The 26,712-nt window shown below is 43.8% G+C and overlaps 1 protein-coding gene across 3 annotated transcripts in view; it reads right to left on the minus strand.

Annotated features, from left to right (window-relative positions):
• The window catches only part of MAPRE3 (microtubule associated protein RP/EB family member 3), a 51,495-nt gene that overhangs the window by 12,705 nt on the left and 12,078 nt on the right, over positions 1–26,712 (minus strand). Inside the window, exon 1 of one of the 3 annotated variants that reach the window (XM_031039505.2) lies at positions 4,179–4,296. The exons of the other annotated variants lie outside the window; for them this stretch is intronic. The gene's annotated coding sequence lies outside the window, so the exon portion shown is untranslated. Of the gene's footprint in view, positions 1–4,178; positions 4,297–26,712 lie in introns of those variants that run through there. 3 annotated transcript variants of the gene reach the window in all.

Consider the following 26,712-nt stretch of genomic DNA (forward strand, 5'->3'; position numbering starts at 1 on the left):
AATAAGAGTAATTCATAAAACCACAAGGGATCCCACAAACCAGAACATACGAAGTGCTTAACAGTGAAAGTACATTTGGCTTTTAAGTGCTCCAAGAGAGTGCAAAGGACGAGTGTGGGCTCAGTTAGATAATTTCTGGGAGAAGGTGGCACCTAACTTGGGCCTTTAAAGATGACAGGATATCAGAAAGCAGTGAAGAGAAAATGGGAAATTAGAGACATGGGAAAGAAGTTTGTTGTTACTTTTATTTTTTAAAATGAGCCAAAGACCAGTGATTGAATTTTAGAGGAATCTTAGGGGATGTGATTAAGAGAGGAGATAGGAGAGGTAGGTGATGTGTCAGGAGCGAAGGGAGGGACTGGTTTCAAGGAGGAGGTTATCTGCCCTGTTTAATGAAGTTACCAGACCTCTGATGGAGCAATGGTCATTAGCTTGTGCAAGAAGAAATGATGAAAGTCTGAGTCATCTTGCTGGAGGCTGGAGACAGAAGCTAGACCTGAAGACAGTTATGGAGTCCCAGATCATTTGCCCAAGAGGATGCTGAGTGGGGAAGTCAGGAGTTTGTCATCCAGGGCATTTGTGTCTGCGGCCATGGCAGGTGGAGTAGCAAGCGACTTGCCTGCAAGGTGGGGACAACGTGCTGCTCTTAGTAAAAGCTGGAAGCCGTAAACAAGATTTAATGTAGGCTTGTGCTCCTCATCTTCAACATCCCACCCTTCCTCCTTCAGAATCCATATCCTGTTCTTAAGTTCTAGATCTTATCTGTCCAAGGAGACTCACAAGTGCAACCTCATGGTCTTTCTAAAGCTTCTTACAACACTGTGTCATGAATGAAAAGAAAGAATGGGAAAAATTTTAGATATAATAAAGTCTTAACTAAGTTGAACGTTTGGAAAATATTTTAAGTATTCATTTGCCATTGTGTGTAACTGTAGTTAATCAGAACCACTTTGATCTTTAGTTTTGTTGAATATCTTGTTGAAAAGTACCCTATTAAAATGGTGGGGTGGAATGCACAAAATTTATTGCTAAGGACTTCCCAGAGCCTCTGATTCACTCACTTGCTTATCGCCATTTATGGAGTGTGTATTCTAGGCACTGAGCCAGGTGCAGGGTCTATAGGAAGGAATGGGACCTGGTCAGGGCCCTCGAGGCATTCACGGACCAGGGTCGGAGCTCGGCCAGTGAACAAATAACCAAAGGGCTGCACATTATGCTACAACCCCGCAGGCAGGAAGGCTTGCTGTTGGAGCCACCCTGCTTCCTGGGCCAGGGACGGCTTTGTAGAGGAAGCATAGTTTGATGTGGGTCTTGAAGGAGAAGGTCATCAAACAGAGCGTTAAGAGGAGAGAAGAATGGACTGGGAAGAGGGAGAGGATTACAAATAGTTCATCCCAGAATGCATGCTGGGAGCAGGAGATGAGGTTAAAAAGGTATACAGAAGCCACACAGCAGGAGCTCTGTAAAGAGGTTAGGGGGTATTTCATCCTGGGGGAAACTCATCAAGGGATTTTTTTTTTTTTCTTCCTGGATACAATATATTTATAATAATACAAATATATAACAATACTAGAGTTAAGAAACTGAGCATAATTTCCAAATCAAAATTACAGCAAATGAAGTTACAGTGATTTAGAAGCTGCATTTAAATTTATAATTCTTGAGGCTTTATTTTATATTATCTTTTCTAGTAAAAATTGAAGAAATTCCCAAGTGCTGCTTTGCAGAAATCAGTGCCCTCCAAATTTTTGGAAACTCTTTATTTTGAAATAATTTTAGACTCACAATTGCAAAATAGGACAAAGAATTCCCATGTATCCTCATCCAGCTTCCCCAATAACATCTTACATAACAATTGTGAAGGCCAAGAAGTTGACATTGGTACATTATTAACTAAGCTACAGACATTATTTGGATTTAATCAGTTTTTACATGCACTTTTTTTTTTGGTGTACAGTCTATGAAATTTTATCACATGTGTAGATTCATATAATTACCACCCTACTAGGATGCAGAATTGTTCTATAACCTCGAGGAAACTCCCCTGTGCGCCCCTCTATAGCCACGCCTTGTCCCCAACTCTAAGCCCTGGCAAGCACAGATCTGTTTTCCACTGCTGTAATTTTGTAATTTTGAGAATACTATTTAAATGGAATTATATAGTAACCTTTTGAGATTAGCTTTTCTCTCACTTAGCATAATGCCTTTGGTTCTATCAAGTTGTTGCACGGATTAATGATCCTTTTTTGTTGCTGAGTAGTATTCCCAAAACAACAGTGCACATATGGCTATACCAGACTTTATCCATTCACCCACTGAAGGATATCTGGGTGTTTCCAGTTTTTGGTGATTACAAAAAATCCTATGAGAACTTTCCTCAGTCTTCTCTTGCTTTGTCCATGAAGGTCTGGCTCTGGGAGAGATCTCTCCATATTTTTCTGTCCTCTGGAACTACAAAGCTAGTTGAGGTTTGTAGTTGGGAGGCCCGGGCATTAGGTTCGGGGGAGAGGCTGAGACAGAGGTTCACAAGCAACTCTTTGGGGACTGACTGTTCCCCAAATTATGGGTTTGTTCAACCTAAACCTAAGTCTGCCCCCGTAGGCCAGATTCTTGCATCTTACATGCATTCATTCTATAACCCAAATTTGTGAACTTATTTTATTATGGCACAATTTTATCATGGATAATATAGAATTATAGCAGTCAATTTGGGGAACCTTCAATATGAAAATTGAGACGTGCTTTAGAACAAAAAGGGGACAAAGTTTCAAACGTTCCATTGTTTGCAGGATTATTGGGGCTGAATCCATTAAGATTCAGAATGGCCTGTCTAAATTTCTACCCAAACTTGCACAATACCCTCTTAAAACTTTTTGACTAAAATAGTCAAAAGCATAATAGAGAAAGGACTCATCATACCTTGAACAGTCCTTGTAACACCCTTACCCTTCAGTCAAAAAACCCAGTGGGTGGGGATATAGATATACTCAGGACCTTGGGGCCATAAACAGAATAGTCATTCTCTGACCAGAACTAAATACTCTTTTTAAAATTTTTTAAAAGATTTTATTTATTTATTTTAGAGAGAGAGACAGCACAAGCAGGAGGGGCAGAGAGAGAGAGAGAGAATCTCAAGTAGACTCCACGCCAAGTGCAGAGCCCGATATGGGGCTCAATCCCAGACCTGAGCCGAAGACCTGAGATCATGACCTGAGCCAAAACCAAGAGTTGGATGCTTAACCGACTGTGCCACCCAGGCACCCCTCTTTATTTATTTTTTTTAATATTTATTTATTTATTTATTTGAGAGAAAGAGAGAGCGTGGGGGGCGGGGGAGCAGAGGGAGAGGGACAAGCAGACTCCATGCTGAGTGCAGAGCCTGATGCAGGGCTCAATTCCAGGACACTGAGATCATGACCTGAGCCGAAATCAAGAGTGGGATGCTTAACTGACTGAGCCACCCAGGTGTCCCCAGAACAAATACTCTTTTATCTCTAGTGCCTCCCAAGGTTGCATATTTTACAGTTGCAGATATATGTTCTGCTTTCTTAGTGCTCCTTTAGATCCAAAGAGTCAACATTTGTTTGCTTCCTTCTGGGAAAATCAACAAAATATCTGGACTGCTAAGCCCTAAAGATTTCCTGAGGCCTCACCTACTTTTCACAAGACCTCAACCACAACCTCAAGGACCTTAAATTACTGCCTGATTCTTCATGTGGATGACCGTGGGTTGTGTTCTAAAGAGACGTACTCTAAGACCGATTCCAGTGATCTACTGTTTTCTTTCAGTGTTTTCAAAGAGAAGTTATAATGTGGTCAAAGTAAAGTTCATTGCCCAGGACATGATTTATCCCAAGCAGGTAAATCCTATACTTTCGACAGACTGTAGGCCATTCACAACTTTGAACATTTCTAAATCATCACACTTACAAGTTAACCAAGTCCTCAGTATGCAGACCTCTTTCTTAGGAATCTAAACATGAAGAGGTCTTTTGTGAATTAAATTAGCCCTTTAACATCTTCCCACTCTGGGCTTACCTAATTATCATAAACCTCTCTATCTATTTGTACATGTGAGGTCTGGACAAACCTTTGGTGTTATGACTCAACCTCATGGGAATCATCAGACATCAACAGTCTACAGCAGTGTCTCTTCTCCTGTGGCAAAGCCTACTCACCTGTCCTAAGGGCAACAGCCCAGCAGCTAGGCTAGTGGATGCTTCTGCACACTTGGTTCTAGAAGGGTCTCCTTTACATCTGATGGTCCGTCATATGGTATACAGTATTTGTAGCTCACTGAAAATACACAACATTTCTCAGTAAGTAGGCTTAGCACCATTGAAATCCTATTACTTTCTCCCTCACATATTTTTCTATTCATTGCGCTAATACTTTGAATCCTGCTATCCTACTTCTAGATGTCATGTTTTCAATGAGCTGATTTTGGCCCAATGGCTTCTGTTCTAGGAAAAAGAGATCGTTAGATCATTCAAGAAGGAGAAAAACTGGGCCTAGATTTAAGAACCAAAACCCTAGCCACTCAAGGGCACTCAGGGTTGCTTTCTTTTCTCCTCAAGCCTTTTCAGTTCATGCTTTACAAGAGGCCTGGAAAGTAGGGCAAATCGTACCGAAGGTGGAACTGACAGACGCTGCTGCAGGCCATGCTGTGGGATGCGAGACAGAGAGAGAGAGAGAGAGAGGCCCAGGACGACCCCCTCCACTTTCTTGCCACAGCACGGGAAGGATGGAGGAAAGTATAGGAGGAGCAGGTCTGAGGATGGGGGGGAAGACCAGGAGCTCACTTAATATCATACATGGACACTGTGAAGAATATGAAGAATATGTAAGGGTATTAGGAAACGTATTTAATGGGGCATAATATTTCATGTTTAATTAAATCAATCTTCAGTAGTTGGACATTTTTGATATTGAAATAGTGCTAAAATTAATATCTTTGAACATTCGAGTTTTGTCTAAATGTAATACCACCCTGTGGGGAGGGAATTAATTACTATGGCAAAGGGCATGGCATATTTTAAAGCCTAACAGCTTTCCAAAAAGATGATACCTTTTATTTTTCCTCCAGAAGTTTCAGAGCTCATTTCAACACACTCTCACCAATATGGAATGTCAGTATTTTTAAAAATGTGTTGATTTAGGGGCGCCTGGGTGGCTCAGTCATTAAGCGTCTGCCTTCAGCTCAGGTCATGGTATCAGGTCATGATCCCAGGGTCCTGGGATCGAGCCCCACATTGGGGCCTGCTTCTCCCTTTCACACTCCCCCTGCTTGTGCTCCTGTTCTCGCTATCTCTCTTTCTGTCAAATACATTAAATAAATAAATAAATAAAATCTTTTAAAAAAATGTGTTGATTTAATAAAAAACTTTTTTGTTCTTTTAAAAAACATTGCTTTGATTACTAGTGAAGGAGAACATTTCTACGTTTATTGCCCATATAAATGTATTCGTCTGTGAACTGTTTGGGCTGTAGAGTTTGAGGAACCCACAAGTCATCCATGTGGTCTAAAAAACATCTGGAAATTCTGATCGTAAATTCTCACTATTCACACCTTTACTGAAGGTCTAGGGTCCTGAGATGGATTTATATTGGCCCCAGACATAGTTACTTTTTTGGTAAATGCCTGATATTCCATGTAATTTATTTTGAGCATGAGATACTAGAAAATGTCCTTATAGGAAGGTTTTGAAGATTCACTTAAGGAAATTATAAAATGAAAAAAAAATACTGTTGCTACACTGCACTTATATGCTAAAATGTATTTTGATTTGGAAAAAGTGGAAGTTTGGTAACAATGGAGAAAATGCACATCACCAGGGAACAGGAACCAAGAGAAAGCTAGACATTACCCAAGATATGTGCCCCTCATATTTTTACCTAGTGTTTTGGGAAAGAGGTTAAGAAAGGGAAAATGACTTACGGTTTCCCAAGATTCTGCTGAAAGTACGAGAAATAGAGAATTAAGTGCACACTTTAACTGCACCTCCAAAATAGGCAGCCTTATGGTGTATTTCCTAAGGAATATATTGGCATGTTTAGCCATGTGGTCAGGCAGCATGGTACTCCAAAAAAGACTCTAAAGAACCCAGCTCCAGCCCTGCCTCCCATGATCTTCTGGGCAAAGGTGGCCTCTCTAGGCCTTGGTTTCTTCTTGTGAAACAGAAATGCCTCTTAGACATCACTCACTATGTGAATGGCTCGTGGGCACCCAAAACACAGATGCTCTGAACAGACAATTCAGGGAAGAAGTACAAATGGCTAGCAAGTGTGAAATAGGAAAAATGTTCAACTTTATGAATGATTTTTAAGTAGCTATGTTGCTGGACTGGCACGAAGGTTAAGGCTAACCTAAGTGGGTCACTCACACAGAACCTTTATAGTTATAGCTATTGGTGAGAGGTGGGTAACATAATTCTGACAGAATTTTTAAGTCTTTGACATTGAGCCAGGAAGAATGTAATTCGGTAGGGAGAGGAGATTGGAGACTATTACACCGTTAAATACAGTAAGTTGTGAGTGGGATCTATCTTGTGCGCATCTTATGAGGCAGCATTCCACAGTTGGGAAAAGCGAGGGGCCCGGGTAGAGGGCCCCGAGCTGGGCCTTTGGCAGCAGTGACTGGCCAGGCTATCATGATCCTGGCTTTAGCTGGATTTGTAGTAGGCGCTTCATAAATTTTAGTTTCTCTTTCTTTCTTTTTCCTCGTGGTGGTAATAACTGACAGTAGCTCCAAACCGTGCCCTATAAGGAAAGCTCACAGAGAATTTGGGTTCCTTCAGATAGCGCTTCTCACGTTTTAGGTGTCACCTCTCTGGAGGTCAGGGAAAGGTCCTGAAGGGACCACCAAAATAGAATTCTTATCATTTCCTTCCTGGAACCAGAATTCTGGAATTTTCTTTTTTTTTTTTTAGAAGGGTCATGGTATGGCGCTAAGATTTGGCCTATGTCCCTACACTAAGCACAAGGCTTGCTTGGATTCATCATTCACTCATTTGTTCACACGTGAATATATATGCCTACACACATGAATATTGAAGCACCTACTTTGTACAGAGAGATGACTGGGCCAGAGGAATTCTTCTCTCATCCATGGATGGCTCCTTGTTTAATGAGTAGGACTGTACATAGTAGCCAACTGCTGACTAGTTAATAACCATTTCAAAGGGTAGTGATGTCTAGGGATAATTTACTCCTTCGATCACCTCCCCAGGAAATTGCGGCATGTCCCCAAAGCAGCTTAATATGATGAAAATAGCCCCTGAATCTACGGATACTGTTTTTTCAGGCTTCTCTCTGTTACAGATTATGAAGTGGGCTGGTGAGGCTACCCTACTTGGGGTACATCAGGTAAGAGTGATGTGTGAGGATATGGGAGGGCGGTTTCAAAAGAGGCCAGATACCAGGTGCACCTCAATTCCAAATAAGCCAGGATGGTGTTGAATTAGGACTAAGATGGGAACGGAGGATGACTTCATGGTGGCAGAGTGAGGTGCATGCTCGCCAGAGACCTCACGAGTCCCTGCAGTGCTTGACAAGATGAGGACCCACACGGGCTGCCTCGGGCCACAGGATGCCCCACAAACCCACATGTCCAGGCAGCAATGGAGAAGGGTGGAGGGCTGGCCCTCCACCAGAGGGGTCAGAAAAATGAAGTACAAGCTTGGAGCCACCTTGAGACATGAGGTAACACCCAACTGGCTAAGGGGCTGGACTGTCCTTGAAGACGTCCTTGAGCTGTTCTACCAGCCTGTACCTCCTACTTGCAGACTCCCGTCATGTGAGAAAAATGCCCCTATTATTTGTTTAAACCACTGTTAGTTTGGATTGGGGTTTGCTGTCAACTAACACTGCTAGTTGTCCTTCGAGTTTACTTGTATCAAAACACAATCCCAACTGATAAAGACATGGAAGGACGTTTATAATATATCAAGTGAAGGGAAGGTGTTATGGAGCAGAAATATATCAGTAGGCATAGAAGAATAATGTGAGGATACGTGTTCTAAAATATAAGCGTGGTTCTACCTGACAGTAGGGTCATAGGGGATTTTTATTTTCTTCAGGTTTATCTGGACTTTCTAAATTTTTTACAATGAACATGTATAACTTTTGTGACAAGAAAAAACTCAATTAAAAATATTTTTTAAAAACAGGGAGAGAAGTATGGAAGAAAGCTGTGGTCAGCCAGCAAGAAGTCCTTTTTTTTTTTTTTAGATTTTTTTTTTTAATTTGACAGAGAGACAGCGAGAGAGGGAATATAAGCAGGGGGAGTGGGAGAGGGAGAAGCAGGCTTCCTGCTGAGCAGGGAGTCTGATGCCGGGCTCGATCCCAGGACCCTGGGATCATGACCTGAGTTGAAGGCAGATGCTTAACGACTGAGCCACCCAGGCGCCCCTTGTCAAGAGCTTCTTGCTGGGGGCGCCTGGGTGGCTCAGTCGGTTAAGTGTCTGCCTTCAGCTCAGGTCATGATCCCAGGGTCCTGGAGTCCTGGGGTCCTGAGATGGAGCCCTGAGTCAGGCTCTCTGCTCAGCGGGAGCCTGCTTCTCCCTGTCTCTGCAGCTCCCCCTGCTTGTGTTCTCTGTCAAATAAATAAATAAAATCTTTAGGGAAAAAAAAAAAGAAGCTCTTGACAATAGTTGCCAAAAGAACCACTTAAAGGCTCCTGTGGCTCTTTGTCTGGGTGGTTCAGACTTCTTTGAAGTGGTTCAAGCCCTTCCTTGCTAGTTTGTCTGGTTTTAAAAGGTCTGGCCCCAGCAGCGGGGCACAGCCTCCAGGGATGGCCTCCTGGCCACAAGGGGCTCCGGGCTCTTCCCAGCTCCTGTCTCCTCTCCACTGTGGGCCTTGCTTCCCATCTTTCCCCCTCCGTCGCTCATTTCGTGCTTTCTCATAAGCTTCTTGGCAGAATCAAATGAGATAACCTACCTGGAAGTCTTCATCCATTACAAACTGTAACAAAGGGTAAGGTATTTTCCTTTGTACTTCATATTTATACTTTGCTCTTCCTCCCTCATTTCCCTCCCTGTTTTAAAATCTTTCACTCTTCTCCTTCCTTCTTCCATTCCCCCTCCTGCCTCCTCTGGCCATGGCATACCAGGGGCATGATGGGCCTCCATGGCCCTGGACCTGTGCTTCGGTCACATTCCACATGACCCTGCACTGTTTATCTGTTCAGGGACCTCTTGCCCTTGCCCAAGCAGTGAGCTCCCTGAGCAGCCACCATACCTTTTGACCCTCAAGAACCTTTCATAATACCCGACTCACAGTACACTCCTGGTGCCTGATACCGCGAAGGATAAAGCACAATATTGACGCAGACACACACACATGTGTAAAATCAGCCATCCATATAAATGAGTGGAAATGTGTTACTTGCATCCTAAAAATTAAGGTCTTGTAGAACCTTTATATTTATGAACCAATAACTGAGAATTGGCAGAAAGATTAGTAGGTTGGAAAAACAAATTTTTTTTAAGAGAGGGAGAGAGGTGGGGGGAGGGGCAGAGGGAGAGAGAATCTTAAGCACGCTCCATGCCCAGCGCAGAGCCTGACGCAGGGCTGGATCTCATTACCCTGAGATCATGACCTGAGCAAAATCAAGAGTCAGATGCTTAACTGACTGAGCCACCCAGGCACCCCTGAAAAACGAATTTGTTCTTCCAAACTGCAGTTTAAAACTATTGGGGAATAGGAACATTAATAATAATAATGTGGAAACAAACGTTTTAACAGTAAAATATTAGAACTAAGTTATATTTTAAATCTGTATTATCCACGAAAAAGCTTTTAAAAAAAGTCTGCGAGGATCTGTGAAATGCTGTATTTAAAGTGCATGACGTTGGAACCTAATCCTGCCTCTCCTACTTTGGCCAAGTTGTCAAATCATTGATTTTTCTCATCCACCTCGTTCCCTTCCATTCTCACTCACCTCATCCTGGGCCAGATTGTTGTCATTCTGTGACCGAACAGTATTCCTCCTCTTAGTCTCCTTTCAACTTTGTTGCCTCTCACTGTGCTGCTTTAATCTGACCCCGCCCCAAGCTCCAGTGGCCCTTATATCTATGCAGATCCTATAGGATAAAGACCAAATGTCTTGGCCTGGTATTCATAATTTCACTCCACACCACCCCCGTTCTTTTCTTTGACTTCTCCATCCTTTAAGCCCTCAGCTTCGGATTGTTGTTCTCCTTCTTCTAGTCTTCCTAATATTGACTCCCTCCCTGCCCTGACTTGTTCCTGAATGCCCTCCTTTTAAGGTAGAACTCCTACCCCACCATTTCCAGGAGTACTGGCTGATGGAGTCAGGATCCCAAACTGTTGTGACCGGCCATGGCAAGAGGCTAAACCACTCAAAAGAAATACACATGAGGTTCTGCACTTGGATCTTAAAAACCAAATGGAAGGAAGAGATGTGGCAGAAGACATAAGGGTTTGCAACGGAGTGTGCAAAGTACAGAAGGCTTTTAGACGGATAGGAGCTTGACATAGTTATCTTTGTGATAGAGCTGACAGAGGCTGGGGAAGGGGTTACCACTGACTGAGCCCTTGGCATGCACCTGCCCTTCTTGTGCATTTTATTGATCTCATCTGCTCTTCACAATTCGGGGAGGTCTCATTAGCCCCATTTTACAGGCTTTATGTCTATTTCTTTGCAGACTACCATTAAAGCAACCCCTGGTTCAATGTCTTCCCATTGCCCCTCATTAAACTCCTTGTGCCTGGCACCTGCCTGCCTTTCCAGCCTCACCCCCCATCACGTCTCCCCCCTCCCACTGCATGCTCCAGCTATAAGACACCATACCAGCGGGGTCAAACTTGGGAGCTTTTTGTTCATACCGTTTTCTTTGGAAATGCCTGCACTTTCTTGCCACTGATCTTCACCTGGAAAATGCCCACCTAATCTCAAGATTCATCTCAAGTGTCACCTCACCTGAAAGGTTTTCCCTGATTCCTACCTCCTTCTACTGGTCTGGGTTAGGTTGGCCTTCTAGGTATTTCTGTAATACTGTGTGGGCATACATCTAGTGCAGACAGTACTTACCATATTTATTTCTTCTACTTCTCTATGAGCTTCCTGAGGGCTGGCATTAAGTCTTTGCATCCTTAACGTCTAGTATGGTGCCCAGCACATGCTATGTTCTCAGATATTAGCAGAACAGAACTGGGGCTCAGAGAGTTTAAGTAACTTGCCCAAAGTAATACAGCTGGTTAGAACTGGTTTGAAGCCAGATGACTGATTATAAAGTCTTTCTAAGGGGCGCCTGGGTTGCTCAGTCGTTAAGCGTCTGCCTTCGGCTCAGGTCGTAATCCCAGGGTCCTGGGATCGAGCCCCACATCGGGCTCCTTGCTCAGTGGGAAGCCTGCTTCTCCCTCTCCCACTCCCCCTGCTTGTGTCCCCTCTCTCACTGTGTCTCTCTCTGTCAAATAAATAAAATCTTAAAAAAAAAAAAAGTCCTTCTAGGATGAGGAAGGTGACAATATTCCCCCTTGGAATAGTGAATTCAGTTCATGGGTAGCATGCCTTTAGAATAACAAAGTGACTATAATGGTGAATGTAGTGAATATACTCCCACTAGGTCTTGTGAGGATCTGCTGGAGAACTGGGGGTTTAATCTAGAGATGGAAGAAAAACAGTGTGACCCAAGAATTATCTTTAATTACTTGAAGGGCTATGAATGGAAGAGTAAGGATTAGACTTCTTCTCTGTGGTCACAAGGGGTAAAACTGTGATCCAAGTGTTGAAGGTACAGAAAGACAAATTTTGATCCATTGAAGAAAAACTTTCCCAGCAGGGCTAAAGGCAGCAAGCCTATCCCAGGAAGAGGTGAGGTCCCATCATGGCAAGTTTTTAAGCTGGGTGACACCCCGTGGGGATGTTCTAGTAGCGCCAAGAACCAGCCTGAAGGCTGAGTTAGGTGAGCTTTTATTTTTAAGGTGACCTCTTCAGGTCTCTTCCATTAGATGCTGATTCTATTACTCTGTTTTCTTTGCCCTCCCTAGCCCTTGGCAATCCCTTACTCCTCTATATTTAGTGAATTTTATGAGTTTACATAGCTCATTTGGTGGTTAAGTATATATGTAGTCTGCTGCATAATATTTAAATTACCAATCCTTTATATTGCCATTTAATCTTTCCCTAACATATTCCCAAACAGATACATGCCTCGAAGTCAGGGAGCACATATCACGTATTATAGGTCTTTGGTCCCACATATCTATACTTGTTCAAAATAGAATAAAAATGTTTTAAATGCTCACTTTGCAACTTGACTTTAATTTGTCTGTTAAAAGGCTTATCTTTTATCTCCTGAAAATTCCCTGGAAAGTAAGAATTAATTCTTCATTAGATACTTTTCCTCCCAGTATTTTGCTATTCCTTTTAAGATCCTAAAAAGGAAACACTGGAGGGGGCAGTCTCTGCTAGTTAAGGAAACTCCTGTCTTTTAATGTCTCATCTGCTTCCTATGGCTGCCCAAGGACCCGAGAGGCAGGAGCTCCTCCTTTTGGACCCACCAGGTTCCAAGAGGACCAAACACACTGATAAGGATAACAGAAGGAATAGAGGTGAGAAGCAGGCATGATTGGGCCAAGCAAACTCAAGGTCCAACACATATCACATATCAGTGGTCCCCAACCCGGGAAGGCCCAACAGTGTCTCCAGGGGAGCTTTTCTAACACACATACACACACACACACACACACACCCTCTCTAAAAAAAAGATGCAGGTTTGTGGGAAAGCTCCCCAAGTGGTTGCTCTCCAACCTGTTTGAGAAACACTTTTTTCTCATAACCCTATCATTAAGGAAGAGCTCCTTCCTACCCCATTAATTTTTTCATTTATCTCTTTTGATCAGCATAAACTCAGATTATTTTATTCAATGGGTTATAATATATTACTATCATTTGTTTTGATGCTCACACTGTCCTGGTCTTGGCCACTGGGAGACCCGTCCCATGTCTTTTTGACACATTCTCAGAATTCTTTAAGTTCCTTACTTTCTGGTGGAATAAGACATTCCAGGCTTAACTTGTACTTTCCCTGCCTTGGTCTGAAAGAAGCCATTTCTCTAAGGATTCCTGGTCCTTTTAGGGAAGAGTGAAAACCATTTTTGAAGACTTAAGCATCATATTAATATTTATGATAAAAGAGGACCACAGCAAGTCAGGAAAGGACAAGAAAGAGCCCCCTCTGTGATTATGACTATAAGCAGGGGTCAGCAATTACGAGTCTGAGCCCCTCTTTCTTTGTAAGGAAAGTTTCACTGGAACACAGCCATACACATTCACCTATTATTATCTATGGCTGCTTTCATATTACAACAGCAGAGTTGAGTAATTTTGACTGAGACTGTATGGCTTGCAAAGTGTAAAATATTTGCTATTTGGCCCTTGCAGAAAATGTCTGCTAACAAGTATTTACATACTTTAGACAGGATACCTATCAAGAGGAATAATGAGACTTGGAGATATTGTAAAAAGATTAATATCTCTCTCTATGTCTCTCTAGATGTCACCAGGCAGTACCTTTATCAATGCAGAAATAAAATACAAAGTTGGAAAACTGTCATATGGTATGCTGTAGAATCTGGTTGTAAAGGCAATTACAAACATCAGGGTTGGTTATTATGGAATCTAAAAAATGATGGCTGGAAAGTGAAACTATGTTAGTGCAATTTTAACACTGTCCAATGAAGTAACACTCTGTTTAGCTGACATTGGTATTCTGGTCACTAGGACAGTATGCCTTCTAGTGGAGAGGGGAGAATTAATCAAGCTTGACCATAGTGTGGATGATACATCATTTCTTAACATTTTCCAATTCTACTTGTTCTGATTTCATGTTCACAAAGCAAGCTTTGATTACCTTTCTGATTGTCAAGTCACCATGACAGGAAACAAGTATATCCCTTCCTATATTAAATTTACTTTCTGGTACAAATGTGCCTGAGCAAGTAAGTCAGGTTTTTAAATTTTTTTTATTTTTAGGGCTCAGTGACCTTAAGGAGAACTGATCATTAAAGTATCAGATCTAAAGACCTGAGAGGGGCGCCTGGCTGGCTCAGTTGGTGGAGCGTGCGGCTCTTGATCTTGGGAGTATAAGTTTGAGCCCCATGCTGGGTGTAGAGATAACTTAAAAATAAAATCTTTAAAAAAGTACCTGAAAGGCTGGATCCTGAACTGTGTCAGTTCCCTTAGAACATGGCACACAATGAAACAGTCAAATAGCCAGATCATTATTATATTTCTTTCAAAGTGGGCAGATGCAAAAGTATGCTGAAATGTTGGACAGCTCCCACCCACAAAGATTAGGGCTCCAGCCAAATCCTAGGGGTATCCTGGGAGTGTTCCTTAGAGTCAATGTTCCCAATAAATCTCTGTCTTTTGGGAGAAGCACACCTCCTACTCAGAAGAGCATGGTTCTCAAGGTGTCCATTATAGTCCTGGCTTTCCTGCCAGACATGAACTTTAAAAACCTGACCAGTGGCCAGGACCAAGCTGGGCCTATAGTAGTAGGATAAAGGGCAAGAACTGCCCTATCTCCTAAATCCAGCAAACAGAGTTGGTAAGGCAGAGAAGAAAACAGAGGGCTCACCAGGTTGGCCCTCACCGGAGGGCCAAGTCCTCAACTTGGCCATCTCACTAGCCAGGGACTCACACCCACATGCAGTGAGTGATTACAGCAGAATGTATTAACAGGAACTCAGGGGCAGAGGCAGTGTCTCATATTTGTATTTTTAATTCCAAAGCATGGCCTAAAGTAGGTGCTTAATGTTTGCTGAATGACCTGTCTTCTCTTCCCCTCAAACAACCCATTCCCAACTCACAGAATAGGTTAGTATTTTTTTTAAAAAAATTATCTGAGAACATTACTCAATGAAAATGAGTACAATATGACTTTAAAAATCACATTTTTTGATAAAAAAGGAATTGCTATAGCTTTTAGATGTAAATATAATAAATACAAACATATCTCATTTATTCTTCTCCCTTAACTATAGGAGGAATAAGTTTCTGATTTCCCAAACTATTGAGATTAAACAATTACTCATATCCACTTTCTCACACAGGAAGTTGGCACAAAGGGATGGTGGGATGGTGGTGGTAGTGAAGGACAGGGAACAAATTCTCACAGGTGTGGCCTAAGAAGGTCAAGGTTAAAGTCCAGCATGATTTATGAGAGTGAGTTATTTCAATGAGGGAAGGAGGGGAGGAACACCCACTAATTTTAGTGGAATGGACAAAATACAGATACTTGTTACCTGTTTACATTTGGCCTAATTTAGAGTTTGAGAGTCTGATCTAGAAATGTAAGACAGGGAGTAGATGCCTAGAAGTTGCCAGGGCCTGCCAGAGAGATGGTTTAGGCAATCTCATGATTACAGGATTTTGGAGGGATAGAGATAGAAAGGAGATACTAAGGACAATGTGTAAAAAATTAACCCATTTCTTTTACCTCTCTAGGTTCTACAGAGTGAATGGGGAGTTTTATTCTGTTTTGAAAAACAGTAGGGGTCACTTTGGAACAAGCAGACATGGATCGTAACTATGGAGTAGTGACTTTTAATAAAGTGAATTGCAGTGACCCACAGACCTTTTGTAGCCAATTACCACCTCCAAAGTCCTCTTCTTCCTACCACCACTGTCAAGCTTTTTATATTTATAATGATCAAGGCTGTAGGCAGTATTGGCTCAACGACCACTACCACTTCCTTTTTGCTATTGTCCTTCTACTAGGACGAGACATGCCAACTGATGGATAGGCTGAGCCTCAGCTGCAGACCTGACCGTCCCTGGGGTTGATCAACTAAGCCTCCCAGACTCTGTTTTAGATCTCTTAAATTCAGTGAGTATGCACTGTGCACCCACTGAGTGTCAGCGACAGTGCTGGGCACTGGTGATAGGCAGATGAACAAGATGAGTCCCCTGCTATCAGGGAGCTCACAGCTGAACTGTGGAGAGAGACACATACAATGATACCTCATATGCAAGAGCTGTAACATCAATCAATTCTTCCCTGGTAATTGTTTGAGCAATTACTCTCTTAGTAATTACTTCATTTGTTATTGAATTTGAAAAATTACAGAAGTGGTATTGAAATTAAAATAACACAGATGGTTATAAAATTAAAAAGTAGTTTACTGGTGTCAGGTATACGTATTCTTCAGACCTTTTAATATACATATTCAAACCATATACACATATTTATTCCATTGTTTAAAGAAAAATATTATAAAAATATTGTGATTTTTTTGGTCTAAAAATATCATGGTTACCTTTCAATGAAGTGTATAGTGATTCACCTCATTCTCCTTGATGGTTGCTTATTCTTTTGTATTCAGGAACAGTTAATTTCTTTGAAAAGGTTAGGGAAAGTTTTGGACAAAAGGTGATTTGTGATCTGGGCCTTGACGGAGGAGTTGGAGTTCATTTAGTAGTAAGCAAAGCCAAGAGAAAATCCCTGTGATGGATGAAAGGTGGTTCAGGGAGTGTGGACAGCCTGAGCATGTAAGAGAGGTGTAGAAATACAGTCTCTTTGGGGACCACCAGTGGTCTAGTGAGGACATGTTGTCCCTCAGACTTTGGTGTGCATCAGCATCACCTTGGGAATTTCTTTCTTTTTTTAAGATTTTACTTATTTATTTGACAGAGAGAGAGACACAGCGAGAGAGGGAACACAAGCAGGGGGAGTGGGAGAGGGAGAAGCAGGCTTTCTGCCGCTCAGCAGGGATCCCTATGCAGCTATGCGGGGCAGCTCGATCCCAGGACCCCGAGATCATGACCTGAGCGGAAGGCAGACACTCAAGGACTGAGCCACCCAGGCGCCCCACCTTGGGAATTTCTTAAAACTGCAGCTGCCCCATCCCCTACCTTGAGATTCTGATTCAGTAGGTTAAGTCTTTGCTCTTACCCACTACACTAGACTGCCTTTCCTTCTATGAGTGTGTATTCATCTCATCCTTCATAAGGCAAGGAAGGCAATTGGAGGCCCAGGAAGTCCCCATGGTAGCAGAGTAGAAGATCCTGACATCCCTACATTGTTCTCTCATTTAGCCATCTCATTCTTAGTCTTGGGGCATCCTCTCCTACAACAACTCTTCACTTTGTAGTTTTATATCCTCTTTCATTTGAGAAGTTCAAAGTATTCCCAATGCTAACCTCATGATTGGACAATGGGAACTGGCAATAACCTCATTTTATAGAAGGATAAACAGAGGCACTGGGGGGCTCCTACCATGCTGAGTCAAAACTGAAGCTGAGAACAGAATTCAAGCCTGCCTCTCATTTTGTTCATGATATTATTGTCCTTTCCCTTGAATTATGCAGACTCTGGATCACTTTTCTCATTAATCAAGGCAATACATGGAAAGTATCCTGCACAGTGCCCAGCTCATAGCAGAGAAAGTCCTTTCTCTCCTTGACCACAATCAAGCAGGGGCTGTCCAGGGGCTCTGGAGCTTAGTGGATGTTTCTTGATGTTCTGCAAAACAGTCCTCAGAAATTCCACATAGGCTTTTCTTCTAAGGGTGTCAAGAAAAGCTTTAGAATGCCATCAGACAATGAAAAAGACAAAGATAGCTGCATCTCAAGGCTTCACTTCTGTGTCAATTTGGGAGACAAGGATGCTGCAATTACAGAGCTGTTTATAAAAAAAAAGTTAAGGAGGTGAAGCTGTCTGCCTGGCACACAGCAAGAATGAATAATAAACCTGAGACTTCACAGTACGTGGTGGTGCTGAGCTAGGGCACAGCTCTTCCCTAGGTCCGAGGAGACAGAAAAAGAAGAGCAGGGTTATTCTTCTGCTAAGGAGTGCCAGGGTCACATTTGGCTTTGAATGAAGCCCTGAAAACCAAGATGGACCCCCTCATACCTCAAAAAGGAAAACTCTCTAGAGCAGAGGTTCTCAAATTTTACGGTGCACGAGAATCATCTGACTGGTCTATTACTGATGCAGATTCCTGAGCCCGTCCCCTGAGAGAGACAGATGTGGGCTGGGGATCAGAAGTCTGCATTTTTCGCAGGCTTTCCTCATGAGTCAGTGGCAGGACAACACTAGAGACCACCGTGCTCTAGAGAGCACATGCAAGATTTTTCCATTTACCAGCTCTGAGGCAGCCCTGCTTCTGTCACTGTGAACCATCAGTGGCCTGCCCAGCATTAAGCTGAGTCATGGGAAAGCATGAATTTTTACACCAAAGTTTCCCCTCATCTCCAAAAGCTTCAGTCTTCTTTCTGGTTGGATTCTAGAATGTTGTGATGGAGGAAAGCAACTTCGGAAACAAATACAAAGAAATGTGCTGACTTCTTATATGGGTACTGAAAAAATTTTCAGTGAAAGGTCACAGTTATTAATTCCCACTTAGCTAATTGGTCCCTTTTGCCAACATTTAAAAAGAAGCTAAATGTACACAGTGTTCCTTCTTGAAGATCACGTATACAAATTTAAAAAAAGAGCTAGAGACTGGGACAGATATTACCTCACAGCATCCCAGAATGCTGAGACACTGGAAGTCCTTGTATTAAAGAACCACCCAGGAGGAGCCTCCCTTTCCAACAAGTCAGGATGCTAGTCCCATGAAAGACACTGGTGCCCCATCGCTGCGGCTGCTCAGACCAGTGGGCCAAGAGACACACCATGTAACAATGGCCTTGGTCGTTAGAACCCGGCCTCCAGCTGGCCCACCTGCCCACAAGGTGGGAGTAGGGTTGACCACAGAGAGATGCCCCAGGATGATGGGTTCTTTTTGTCCCCATCCTTGAGTTTTATGCTCTAAACTGGAGCAAGTATCCAACAGGCTGCTGCTTTTTCAAGCAAAATTCATTAATTGGAGTCTCAGACCTCTGTGTTATAAAAAGAGGAGCTGAAGCAGACTTAAGCCGTTAATTATTTGGCAAGGTTCCGAGGCATTCACCATAACTTCTCATCATGTTTTGCAAGCATGCAGGACACCTCTGTCTACTGCCCTGTCCTAGAAATGAGCTTGGGGAGTGATTAGGAACACAAACATTTCTGTCTTAAGAGACTCTTCCCTGGTCTCCTTATTGGTTGTCAAATTTCTTTTAAAAATTCTCCAACATTATATTCAATCATGAAAAACTTTCAAAATAGTCACAAGTGTTTTCTAGTAGATAATTATAATGCTGAGAATTAATTCTCTTCCCCAGTCCCAACTCTATTTCTTTGAAGTTGGCATGCCTTTCATCTGTAAATATGAAAATAAACATTAATAATTAATGCCTTCTTATCCAAATAGGAAGTTTTATTTACTTGTGAGGAAGAAAGTATTCTTTCTCAGAGCTGGAGAGACAGGCAGAAGCAGAATGAAACTCTGCTTTTGACGGTCTTGATGTAGATTCAAACCGCCTCAAGTCATTCCATCCACCTTCAAGAGTACCTATTATGGATTGCTCTCTCCTGAATTCTTGCCTCTAAATGGAAACATGTTCCAAATGGTGGCTCTTCAGCTTCTGACCAGCAAGCACCCTGCATGAAAGGCTTCTGTCTCTTATGACGGACCCATATATTTCTCACGTGCCCTGTAACTCTCCCATTACAACAAACTTGCTCCATTACCTCTAATCCCAGTACCATGTACACTTCTTGTGACTCATCCTTTGGCTCATCTTCAGGTTGCTGTGTCCCCACAGGCACCAGCTTTATGACTGATGGCTGCATGCAATGCCCGAAAGACCCATTCAGCTTAGTCTATGTGAGAAACCCCAAAGGTGAGTGCTGTAGAAGACCACCCCCAACATACACATCATCACCTTGAAAGCTTAGAGGGAGAACCTCACATTGCCTAGCTCACATCCATACCCCTTCTTTTTACCACAGCTGACCTCAGCCCTTCTATAATTTCTGCCTAGAAGAACCTGTGGGGGTAATGCATTCCCTGTTTCCTACTTCTGCTCAAAGAAGTTTTCCTTTGATGCTTTTTCACTTGAATGAGTTCATCTAATTTGAACACATGGGGATGTGGTGAACAGACCCACCATTCCTATTCACACCCTTTAGGATTATATAGACTGCGGTAGGCCCTCAAAGATGTCCATGTCTGAATCCCTGGAACCTGGGAAGAGGTTACCTTAAATGGCAAAAGGGCTTTGCAGATGTAATTAAGTTAAGGGTTTTGTGATGGGAAGATTATTTTGGATTATAGGTGGGCCTAATATAATCACAAGGGTCTTTGTAAGAGGGGAGTGGGAAGGGTGGAGAGATGTGACGATGGCAGCGGAGGTCAGAGGGATGCAGGGCCGCAAGCCGAGGAGTGCACGCAGCTTCTAGAAGCTGGAAAAGACAAGGAAGTGAATTTTCTCCTAGAGCCTCCAGAAGGAACACAGCCTTGCCAGCACCTTGATTTTAGCCCACTATAGTAGTTTCCTATGGCTGCTGTAACAAATTACCCAAACTGAGTGGCTTAACACAACAGAAATGTACTATCTCACTGTTCTGGAGACCAGAAGTCCAAAAGCAAGGTGTCAGCAAGGCTGCACTCCCTCCGAAGGCTCTTAGGGGAAATCTGTTTTTGCCTCTTCTAGTTTCTGGTGACTCTAGGCACTCCTTGGCTTGTGACCACATCACTCCAATCTCTGCCTGTGGTCATACCGTCTCCTTCTCTTCTCTCTCAAAACCTCTTCTGCCTCCCCCTTAAAGGATACATGTGATTGCATTTAGGGCCCACCCAGATAATCCAGGACAAACTCCTCCTCTCCAGATCCTTAATCACACCTTTTGTCATAGAAGGTAATATTCATTCTTTCACCATATAAGGTAACATTCATAGGTTCTGGGGAGTGGGACTTTTGGGGAGCTACCATTCAGCCCACTATGCCCACTGACACTCATTTGGGACTTCCGACCTCCAGAACTGTACAAAAGACTTGAGTTGTTCTAAGCCATTAAGTGCATGGAGACTCATTGTAGCAGCCTTAGGAAGCTGCTCCACAGACCGATCCCACCTGCCCTCACCTGCACTCTCAGCTGTGAGTCCCTCTTTGCTCTCACTCGCGGAGGTTGCTCTGGCTTATGTTGATTGCTTGGTGGTCTTGGCACTGACCTGGGCCGAACTTGAGGTGGTGGAATGGGTCTCCAGAGCCTACTTCTGCCAGGTTCCCTCTATGAGAATGGCGTCACCTGCTCAGATCCACACTGTCAGAACTCTCCCTGGCTGTGTTTGCACATGAAGAAATGAGATGTACAGAAGAGAATCGAGAACGAGAATATTGTGAAACACGTCATGAACTGGGAGGATGGCCCAGGTGGGATTCTGACTGACTGGGGAAAGGCCAGGATCCTTCCCCAAAGGGAGGACAAGAGTTTCCACAGCACATGTCTTACCAACCTGTCTCAGGGCTGAAGCACATCTATCTAAATGGTACTAAGCAGCTGATACCCAGGCTGGGAAAGGAAGAATTCAGGACCTAGGGATGTCCCTTCTACTTCTTTCCAGAAGTTTCAGCAAACGTAGGCAGTTCAGCCAGTGATATTGGGCATTTAGACACCTGTAGGTAAGTTGAACTAAGCCAGAGTTTTATTTTGCTCTAAAACAAGTCCTTGCCCCTATATTTCTGTTTCTCCACTAGCACAGTGAGAGTGTCTTCCAGGGGAGAGCTCAAAACAAAGTCCCCCAACATGTTATGTCAGTGTCTTGGAAATAGTGCTACTGGGGACAAAGCCAAAGGCAATGCTATCTGGAGCAACGGGAAGTGCTTTGCACATGGGTCCTGCATTGGGATTTAAAAATGCCTGCTAGAAAAACTGTAAATGGATAGGATTCTAATTTAGTTAAAAACTGGGAGGAAAGGCAACGATACGGTCACTGTAGTAAATAGCGATGACAGCACCAGGTTTTCCAATGGGCGGGTGCTTAGGGCTGGTGGTCTGGTGGGAAGGGGTGCTAGAAGAGGGTCTTAAAGCTGCCTTTGCAGAACCAGCACACCTTTGCATTGGGGTTGTAGGTTTCCTTGGGGTGGCTCTGGGAGAGGGGCAGCGCCTAAGCGACCCTTTGCCACCACTACCATCCGAGTGGTAGAATTATAAATGGCTTTCATGTTTCAGTTACTTGTTTCTATCTTTTCCAGTTTTCTGTATATTAAAAATAGTAAGATCCCATGTTTTTTAAAAGAAATAATGTATGTGTAGAAAAAAGTTGGAATATTCAACAAAATAGCAGCGATTCTTTTTGGGGGACAAGATCATGGAAGATGTCTACTTCCTGCTTAGTGTGTTTCTGTAATGCCTTAATTTTTTTTTAAGTAGACTCCATGCCCAGTGTGGAGCTCAGTGGGGGGCTTGAACTCACGACCCTGAGATCAAGACCTGAGCTGAGATCAAGAGTTGGACGCTCACCCGACTGAGCCACCCAGGTGCCCCCATAACACTTTAATTTTAAGACACTTTTACAGGCAATTTTGACTTACACTTGCTATCCAAAAAAGGGGGTTTTGATGATCTGTACACTCAAGTTATTAGTTAAACATACATTACTCTTAGACATTTCTCTGAAATATGGGCAAGTTAATAGTGATTTTCAAGAATTCTTTTTAATTCATGGGAAAGCTAATGCATGGATACAAGTGAGAATGCATGGATTACTAACTAGGGTGAGAATGGGACAAGCGATCCAAAATTCTCAAGAGTGTCCTTCAGAGAAATAGCTGACGAGCCGGCAGTCGGCAGACAGTCGTGGAGGAATGCCTGTCCAAGCCCCCAGCCCCCTCTGGGGAAGGGACGGGGGTGAGAGGTTTCTCAGTTGTTTCTCTCAGCTGGCTTCTTGTCTTCAGCAACCCAACTGCGGCTCAGATACCTGGGAAAGCTTCTGCAAGAAGCTGAGAGGCAGCCTCTTTGGAGAGGCAGTTAGAAGGGGCTGCCAATTCCAGAAAACCAAGCTGAACACAATGTACACATTAAGACGTTTCAGCTAACAGTCTGGGAGCTTTAAAACAGCTAGTTATTCCCTTGTCTCCGACCCCCCCACCCGCCCCGAGAGGTCGTCTGCTCCAGGCAGCAAGCAACATAATTTCCACAAAACAGCTAGATGCTGGCAGGACCATCTGAGTTCAAAGGATAAGCTTTAAAGATAAAGGGGCAAATTGGACCTTCTTAAATACTCCTCACAGGGCCTGTATTATCATTGGGTTTCTAGTGCCCTCAAGAGTCACAAGTCCTCTTGAGTTATGACCTTTAGCACATCCCCAAAGAGCTCTGGGCAGAGCGGTGCCTGGCTGGGTCTCGCTAATGGAGCCTTCCCGGCCATAGGAAGTTCTCTGGGCTACAATCAGAGGCTTGTTGCATCAGGGAAGGCACAGTGTATCTGCCGTTCGACTGGCAGGCTTCAGAAAGATGCCCCGCGACGTAGATCAGTTCTCCGGAAGTGTTGGTGGGCAGGGTGGAGGTGCTACAGAGAGAAAAGGTTTTCTGAAGTCTACCCTGGGAACCTGGCGGGCTCCTAGGTCAGGGTCTGGTCACCCACACCCAGGAGAGCCAGAAACGCACCCTTGGGAGAGGCAGCGCTAGACCAGTCAACTTTCTTTTCATGGAAGCGCAAATTATGTGGTGGGTTTTGCTCCCTGCATGTCTCTGTCTCTACCTTACTGGAAAGCTGACTCTGCCCAAGTGAGGCCTTATTGAATAGAGTGGTGGTTGTGGTATCTGCTTCCTAGTTCCCTCTGAGAGGAGCTGGTTTGAGCCTTCTCGGTTGCCAGTGCCACTCCCAACCTGGAGAGGAGCAGTCAGAGATCTGCTCTTTCTGGTCCTCTTGTCCATTAGGGATGAATGCGAGGGCTCGTTAGTTTATCATTACAGTCACTGTCTACTCACTCCTAGGAACGACTACATAGGACTGAGGGCAATAAAACACACCTCAGAAAGCCACTCATTCAGCGATTATTTGTTGAGCCTCAACTATTTCTGGGTCTGATGTGGATGAGTAAGTCAGTCTTGATCCTTGACTCATGGAACTTGTTGTCTAGTGAAATGGACAAATAGTAATATAATAATTATACAATAATCATACATAATTATAATCACATTAAGTGCTAAGAGGAAAAATACAGAACTAGAGTGTTTTGAAAGCAATAGCTTTCAACCATTTAGTAAAAAATATATTTTACATTATAATCCAAGAAATATATGTACACATATAGACATGTTTAATAAAACAAAAGTTTCATTAAACAATTCTTATTCTTACTATGAACTCTGCACTCTGACATTTTCTGGTCTATTCATTTACAAAATGCTGGTTACAACCCAATAAACTGATCTCACAACCAATTAAAGTTTGTGATCCACAATTTAAAAAAGCCTGTCAGGGGGGCCCCAGCCTGTAGTGGAGTTGGGGTGGAGGTCATGAGACACTTCCTTGAGGGAATGACACTTAGGCCCAGACACTCGAGGTTAAGGACAGTCAGCCCAAAAAGTCCAGGAAAGAATGTTCTGGGTGAAAGGGAACAGCATATGTAAAGAACCCTCATTTTACATGAAAGGAAATGGGATCAAGGAGAGATGTGATTTGTTCGTGGTCACATAACTCCGAGCCCAGGTCTCCCAACTCCAGGTTCAAGGCTCTTTCATGGGCTGCAGCCTATCAGTTGTCCTCTTCCTCTTCAGTTAGTAGTTATGGGCCAAGGACTAATTATTCTCACCTAGGCTGCCTAGGAGAAAAGAGAAAAGAGCAACGGCAGGAGGCTATGTTTACAAAGATTCCATTAAATTCTACATGCAAAACAATGCACGTTAGCTCCTACCCCACCTGGCTTGAGGCCTGCACCGCAAGCTGTTTGTTCCTTCCTGGTAGGGACTGGCAGGGAGCCATACTCCTGCTCAGTGCTGGCTTTAACAAAACATCATTTACAAAATGGCCAGGCAAAATTTAGTCTTAGCTGAAGGCCCTAGAAAGAATGCAGAGCACTGGCCCCCGCTTTTCCATCTCCCCATGCTGACGCCAGCACCTGACTTTCCAGGCGTTTCCACCTTGCTCAGCTCCCTGCTATCAGCCCCCGTGACTGCTGTGAAGGGTGAGCTGCATAAATGGCTCGGTTGTGCAGCCTGGAGGTGATGTGAATCCGGCAAGTGAACGACAGCCCACAGCCATGGGTGTCAGTCAGGGTCAGGGTCAAAGTGGATAATCCAGGAGCACATGAGAAAAAGAGGGGTCAAGAGGGAAGGGCCTCTTTCAAAACAGGCAAGAAGAGAAACAGGGCTGCTGTATACAGATACAGAGTTGGTACACTGCACAAAGCACGCAGGGAGGGGATTTGTGAGGTTGACACAGAAGCCACACTCCACTCACAAAACTGTGTTCCTGGCAAGGGGCTGATCTGCCTGAAGGAAGAACCCTCACTGACAGAGGCCGGAGAGGAATGGCTCTGTATGGCACCTGGTCAGAGGGTCGCAAACAGCCAGAACCACAGGACATCACGTTGAAAATGCTGCCAAGCCTAGCGAAGGTCGGCATCCTCCGGTTTGAAACAGTACTGGTGTGTGGGTGTTTATAGGCTGGTGGCTGGGGGCCGCCCTGCAGTGATGAGCTATGACCACAGGAGCTCTTGGTTGATAAGCAGAGACACCTGGCAGTTTTAACACTTAGCAAGCCAGACTCTGGGATCCTCCTGCATCTTCATTTCTCCTTCATCAATCTCAGAGTGGTCCAGCCACACTCTGGAGGCACAACTCCTGAGATGTTAAATTAGTTTAAAAAAAATGTTACTGGGGCGCCTGGGTGGCTCAGTCGTTAAGTGTCTGCCTTTGGCTCAGGTCATGATCCCAGGGTCCTGGGATCGAGTCCCGCATCGGGCTCCCTGCTCCGCGGGAAGCCTGCTTCTCCCTCTCCCACTCCTCCTGCTTGTATTCCCTCTCTCGCTGTGTCTCTCTCTGTCAAATAAATTAATAAAATATTAAAAAAAAAAAAAGTTACTGATGGGGCCGCTGCGGGGGGCGGGGGGGCGGAGTGGCTCAGTCAGCTAAGCGTCTGACTCTTGGTTTTGGCTCAGGTCATGATCTTAGGGTCGTGGGATTGAGCCCTGCATTGGGCTCCCTGCTCAGTGTGGAGTCTGCTTGAGATTCTCTCTCTCCCTTTTCCTCTGCCCCAACCCCTGCTCGCTCTCTCACTCTCTCGCTCAAATAAATAAACAAGTCTTTTTAAAAAATGTTAGTGGTAATACATGCCCATGTAAAAACACCGCAAACACTACGCCAAGGTAAATAAGGAAAAGTAAAAGCAGTCTCTTCCAAGTTTTAAAATTAAAATCTTCTGTCAATAACCTCCTTACTACTCATCCCTCATATTCCAAACCTGCTTTCTGTTCTCACTTGAGCCTGTAATTATTCTGCCCCCTCCTTCTGCTGACAACCAACGCCTCTCTTAGATTTGTAGCGCTTCCCTCCACCTCTGACCTTAGGGCCAGCTGCTTCAATGCCATCTTAAATTCTGCTCCTCAGAAACCTTGGCCGAACATGCCCCTGCCCTTGCTGTTGCCCACTCACTGCTGCTCCCTGGGGTAGAGGACTTCAGAGACTGAGCCTGTTAGGGATCCCTGGGTCCAAGTCAGCCCTCGGCCCTGAACAAGACTTCTATTCATCTCTCATATGCCCAGGTTCATTTCTTACAGCGTTTAATTCAGACCTTCAAGACCTCAGCCGTACCTCAGCAAGTGGCGCTGGCTCCATTTCACTGAGGAAAAGGTCTTTTCTTAGCAGG

Source organism: Leptonychotes weddellii, chromosome 10, assembly GCF_054177405.1.
Source record: "Leptonychotes weddellii isolate Sample4059 chromosome 10, ASM5417740v2, whole genome shotgun sequence".
NCBI classification, from domain to species: Eukaryota; Metazoa; Chordata; class Mammalia; order Carnivora; family Phocidae; genus Leptonychotes; species Leptonychotes weddellii.